The sequence below is a fragment of the Bos grunniens genome, chromosome 15 (assembly GCF_055505025.1).
Source record: "Bos grunniens cultivar Pamir isolate PY7600 chromosome 15, Bosgru_T2T1.0, whole genome shotgun sequence".
Classification (NCBI taxonomy): Eukaryota; Metazoa; Chordata; class Mammalia; order Artiodactyla; family Bovidae; genus Bos; species Bos grunniens.
In genome coordinates, this window is record NC_141179.1 from 6,906,499 (window position 1) to 6,913,168 (window position 6,670).

The window sequence follows — 6,670 nt, forward strand, 5'->3', positions numbered from 1 at the left end:
ACATTTTCAAGGAACTAAATTGAATATGGAAAGTTCTTTTCTTTCAGTATTTGCATGTACATTGACAAAACTTGTTCCTCTTTTCCAAGAAGAACTATTTGACCTTTAAGCAAAGCTCATCAAGTAGCCATCACTTTGCAGTCCAGTCTCAGAGGGTACAGGGCCAGTGCCAAGCAAGGAATAGCATTCTCTTCAGTCTCAGATGCTAAAATATGGACAGATCCTTCATCTTTGATTGGATATACAGTGATTTTAGCAGAGTGCTACAGTTTTTAGGCTTATAAAAGAAAACTGGCAAATTGGTATTTTTTGGATTGGACAACATGAGAAAAACAACATTACTGCTTATGCTAAAAGATGACAGACATGGACACATGTCCCTAATGTTACATCTCCCTTCAAAAGAACTAACCACTGCTGGTATAACCTTTGCAACTTTTAAGGTGGGTGACTGTTCAAGCTCAAAGAGTATGGAAAAACTATCTTCCTGCTATCAACGGCGTTACACTTCTGGTGGATTGTGCAGATCATGAAAGGCTGTTAGAATCAAAAGAAGAACTCGATTTGCTAATGACAGTCGAAACCACTTCTAATGCATTTATACTGATTCTTGGGAATAAGATCAACAGACCTGAAGCCATCGATGAAGAGAGGTTATGAGAGATGTTTGGTTTATATGGTCAGACAACAGGAAAGAGCTGCATGCTGACCTGTAAGTTTTCAAGCACGGTGTGCTCAAAAGACATGGTTACTAAGAAAGTGTCGGCTGTGAGCACAGGTTCTTAACACCAGCCTGAATGGTTCCAGGTGCCACTATTCGGTCCTACTTGGAGATCTGATCATGCAACATGTATAACTTGAATTCAGTAGAATTTTCTTGGTTATAAGAAGCTTATTTAGATTATTACTATTACATCAACTTAATTTGCATGTGAATTGAAAACTGATTATCACAATGTTAGCTTCATCATTCCATAAAAATAATTAGTTTTTACAGCTTATAATCTGATATTACCCTAGCAATATTCACAGTATAAAAAGCAACTTTCCAGCAGTACATTTGAAACACTTATTAACAACATGAAACTACAAATATAGCCATATTGAAAAGTGCATCATGTTAAATTTTTGTCTACTTTTTTTTGAAACTAGCTTTTAAATTTAAGATTATATGTCTGCCTAGCTTTAGTGTAGAATTAATAATTAGCTGATTGATGGTTGTAGGATATCTTAGAGTTTTCAATACTTTTTCTTATGCAAACATTATGCAATAAAACAAACTGTAAGGTTCAGCATCCTTAAAAGCATATCAATTTCAAAATTATGTCAAACTTTAGTAAATTCACTAACAAGACAATTAATGTTAACTTCAAATTCAAAGGAGAATTGCATAAATTGAAAGCAACTCTGTTGGCCAAACTGTACAAACCTCCAGTTATAAAATGAACAAGTTCTGAGGATCTGATGTGTGGTGACTCTCATCAGTAATACTGTATTGTATACTTGAAAGTTGCTAAGAGATGTGCTCTTCAATGTTCTCAACAACAATCCCTCAAAAAAAGTTATTTATGTCAAGTGATAGATGTGTTAACTAACCTTATCGTGGTAATCACAGTGTACACATTAAACTCACACAATGTTATATGTTAATTATATCTCAACAAAGTCGGAGGGGAAGGAAGGAAAGAAACTCTAAATTTAACATTAGCAACCAAGTGTTTTCAATTTTTATCAGCCAATTTACATAACACTTTCAGTTATAATTAAAATATTCTGCATATGAATTCATATTAGAAAAATGTATAAAATCATTATTGACTAGTATTACGAAAAATTTCAATATCAACATTAATTCTCATATCTATAGATCTAGGTTACAAATAAGCTGTTCTGTTCCTTGGAGCTTCAAGGTCTGCTTGTTCATATGCAGTGTGATATGACTGAGAAAACATAAAACATAACTGCCAAGTTTTGTCTTCCATTACTGAAAATTTGGCAAATATTCTTTTGTTTCAAGAAAATCTTGAATTGGAGTCATGTTGTTGTTCAGTCGCTAAGTCATGTCTGACTCTTTGCAACCCCATGAACTGCAGCACTGCTATGCTAAGTCGCTTCAGTCGTGTCCGACTCTGTGCGACCCCATAGACGGCAGCCCACAAGGCTCCCCTGTCCCTGGGATTCTCCAGGCAAGAACACTGGAGTGGGTTGCCATTTCCTTCTCCAATGCATGAAAGTGAAAAGTGAAAGTGAAGTTGCTCAGTCGTGTCCGACTCTTAGCGACCCCATGGACTGCAGCCTACCAGGCTCCTCCATCCATAGGATTTTCCAAGCAAGAGTACTGGAGTGGGGTGCCATTGAACTGCAGCACACCAGGCTTCTATGTCCTTCACTATCTCCCTGAGTTTGCTCAAACTCATGTCCACTGAGTCAGTGATGCCACCCAACCATCTCATCCTCTATTGCCTCCTTCTCCTCTTGCCTTCAATCTTTCCCAGCATCAGGGTCTTTTCCAATGAGTCTGCTCTTCACATCAGGTGGCCAAAGTATTGGAACATCAGCATCAGTTCTTCCAATGAATATTCTGGTTTTATTTTCTTGGGGATTGACTGGTTTGATCTCCTTGTAGTCCAAAAGGACTCTCATCAGTCTATTCTTTTAAAATTCTTATAAATCCAGATTTTTGGTGTAACAGCTGAAGCACCTGTATCATATAGAAACCAATTTTTTTCATATTTAGTTGAAATTATTTGACAGTCATAAAAAGTTCAAATACATCTATGCCATGAGTTTGACTTTTTAGACTATGAGTTGACAGCACTTCTTCATGAGTTTGGAAGTCCTCTGAGACTAAACATAACCAAAGTATTAATTAGGCATGACTCATCCTAAACACTTGAAATGTGTTAAAGAAAGTCCTTTCAGTCTTTCCAATTCTGAATCAATTGATCTTTGATATTCTTGAAAAGGGCTTGTACCTTACAGATGATTGTTTGGTGGCTTTATTGAAGATATCTTGTTTTTTGTAAAATGTGATTTTTTTTTTACTCTTTTCCTAGCAATTTTATAATATTTTTCCATGACTTAAATGGATTTCTTTTACCATGTTGCCATCTAAAAAATTAGTTTCTTTTTTTGTGCAAGAGTCTAAGTCATTTAACAGCTAGCTAAAGTTATAAGCTCACATTAAATATAATTTTTAAAAATTTTGTTGGATATTCATTTCTGATTTCTGATAACTAATTTAGTCTATTCTTTTCAAAATTTTTTGACTGTTAGAGGAAACTTATCAAATGCACCATGTTTTTTCTGCTAATGTCTGTAATATTGTCTGCTTCATCATCTTAAAGAAAACTTACCCATCAAGCAAACAGCTCTTTCATTTTGTTTAACGCCAAAATCTGCAATTACCATGCTTTGTGAAATTTGGGACACATCTTCTCTCAATTTTTTTTTTCCTTTATTGCTTTGTTTGTGTGACTGGTTTCTCCATCTCCATTTGATTCTACATCACAAGTATGCCCTCATTTTAAACTTAAAATTGTGTTTATACTTAACTTTTGAATAAGAACAAAAGCATAATTGCTTTAATTAAAATTATAAGTATTTCCATTTGATTACTATTTTCATAAGTATCACTGTAACTTGTGTTTTCTGCATAAACATCCAATAAACTTGTTGCATTGTTACATCATTGTGTAGGAAAAATAACTTAAATAATTTTGTTTATACCAAATAGATTGCTGATGTGTAAACACAGGCCCATGAGGCACACTCTAGCATCACAAAAACATCGTACATGATTTGTAAAGTGAAACATAGTCCTCTCAGAACAATGGGGTTGTACTTAATGAGAACATTTTTACTTTGGTTCAGTTTTTAAATTCTAAAATAAATGAGTTTAAATTAAACTGAAATTAACAATCCAGTTCCTCAGTGGTGCTAGCCACATTTCAAGTGCTCAGGAGTCCACGTGGTTAGTGCCCACTAAATTTGACCCTACAACTTTACGCCATACTTGCTTGGTCCTGGCCTGCTTTTTTTTGTTTTGGCAGAGCCCCACGGCTTGCAGAATCTTACTTCCCCTACCAGGAATTGAAGTCAGGCCCACAGCAGTGAAAATGCCAGATCCTGACCATTGGACTGCCAGGCAATTCCAGGCCTGACTTGCTTCTGAACCCCAGCTGTGACCCTCTATTTGCTCTGCGTTAGACTCTGTCTCTCCTGATGGATATTAATTAGCTTGCCTGCATCTCACAGCCCCTCACTGCACTCATCTAAATCGGACAGTCAAGTTCACGCTTTGGCTTTTGGTGCCATTCTCTGTCAGCAGCTACTTGGTGAATATTTCTCCCAGTCTGAATCCCATGGAGGGAGGAGGGAATAAGATGGTCTAAACAATAGTAAGAAGAAAACAGAGGTCAACATAATGAGGAGGCTATAGAAAGCAAGTAGCCACACTGAATAATTCTTGTTTCTTGTTTCAGACACATGACCTTAAAAAACTTGCAGAACGTATCACTTAACTATTGATATAATTATTTTTGAAAATCACAAAATAGTGGAAGAACTGGAAATGAGCTAAGATTTCTAATTTTCAGAAAAGGGAAGGAAGGGACTTCTGCAGACAGCTGACAGAGTAAACAAATGTAATAGCCATCTGAAGCAAAATTCTATTATGAATTTCTCAGAGTGGTGTGTAAGCTCTAAGAAAATGAAGGAGTGCTCACCATGAGAGAGTCTGCGATCACAAGCAAAGATCTGGGCCCGGCACGCCCACTTCCTGTTTTGATAAGCTCTGACTGGTAGCAGTTGTCTGAGTCTATATCTCTGTGGCAAATGAACAGCATCTGGCTGGATGAGGGTATATGTGGTGTTGATTTGTCTCTGATGTTCAGTCCAACTTAATGTTTGTCAAACAGACTTTTTTCCCTCCCTGCAGATTTTGATGATATCTTGGAGCCTGATCTCAAATTTTTCCTTGGCAATATTACAGTGAATATAGTGAAGAATAGATTGGATGAAAATACTACCCATCATTTTTATAAACAGCAGAAATCTAGGATTGATACGTATAAAATCAAAATAGTCTTAGATCTTCAGCTCTCAGCAAGTGAGACTTGTAGTGTAAATGACCCACTTGGGGCATAAAATAGCTCAAGAATAGAATTGCAGAGCTGTGGTGTATAGTGTAGCCTGTGTTAACCTGATTATCCCAACATAGGATGGAATATGAGGGCTGTATAGTTTCTGGGAAGTGGGATGAGATAAGGGCAACCTCCAGTTACTGTAGTTGCTGGAATTCTAGACCCATGCAAATCCCTTCCCCTGGGCAGCTTCTGGGTGGCTTCCCTCTTCCCACGAGCCAACAAAGATCCCGTCAGTAGCTGGCATGGCTCTGGTATTGCTGCCTTGAGGCTTCTGACCACGCCAGGGGTCCTGGCTCCTGCTATTGCTGCCACTTCTGCTGGGCACTGTCCCGCAGCTCGTCTGCTCCCTCAATGCTTGGCACACAGAACACACTTCATATGTATTTGTTAAATGAATGAATGAATGAAAATGTCAGCTTAATACAAAGAACTTAGTAACCACAAGTGTTTTTCTAAATGGAAAGGACTTCCCCCAAAAGCACTGAGTTTCCCAAGATTTGAGCGATATGTGCTGGTCTGGAATATTGGGCAACACATTCAGCTGCTAATCGGAAGCAGGAAGGAAACCGGAAGAGAGGCTATATTTGCATGTAATGTGACCACTACAGGGTTTCAGATATAACTGTAGTTGGATTTTTCATAAGTGCAACTGTTTTCTCTCTCCATTCCCCGACTCTCTTCTCATTTGTGAATTTCTCTCCCTCTCTAGCTCACACTTTCAGGGACTCGTGCTCTGTCTCTCTCTCTCTCTCAAACACACACACACACACACACACACACACACACACATGCTTTTATGTAATCTGGCTGCTGCTACCTGCTCCCTTGTCCCTTGAGATCTAGATTGCCTTGAGCCCAAGTTTCATGGCCCAGGGTTATTCAAGATTTCTATGAGTTTCTGGAAATTCATGTGCTCTCATACCCCCAGCGCCCTCCCCCCAAATCCTGCATCTACACGTGCCCTCTCTGTCCAACCAGCATCACACAGAGGTGGAACCTATCCTTTTCATCATTCTTCACAAAGTACACAGTCTTTACAGAATCACTGGGGTCCACCCCGTCACTGACTGCCCAGAACAGCTTTTGTGAGGTCCCGTGAGACGCGCTTCCACCAACCCTCCATCCAGCCTCTTCCTCCTACCTCTTCCCTCCACTTCCCTCATTTCTCTTCACCTCCCTCACTCTTCCCTTCACTCTCTTTCCCTCTTCTCTTCTCCTGCCCTCAACTTTTCCCCTCTCCCATCTTTCCTCTACACTGAAGAGCACCAAATTCCTTTGTTCTATAAAGTACTGATCCAATGGATACCCACCATTTACCCGAGCTTCCAACGGACACTCACCATTTACCCAAACATTTACCTAAGTGTCTTTGTTCCAAACAAAAACAATTCCTTACGTACCAAGATCCGTGGGACAAACTGTCAATATGATTCTTTAATTGCCTTCTGTTACACCTGCAGCAAATTTTGAGCTCTTATTATTTGCCAGACTTAATAATGTTTAATTTTTACAGCCTGGATTGA

The 6,670-nt window shown here is 38.6% G+C and overlaps 1 pseudogene; it reads left to right on the forward strand.

The window, feature by feature from the left end:
• Positions 1-212: 212 nt before the first annotated feature.
• On the forward strand, positions 213-786 carry LOC147357296 (small COPII coat GTPase SAR1B pseudogene; annotated as a pseudogene).
• Positions 787-6,670: the final 5,884 nt, after the last annotated feature.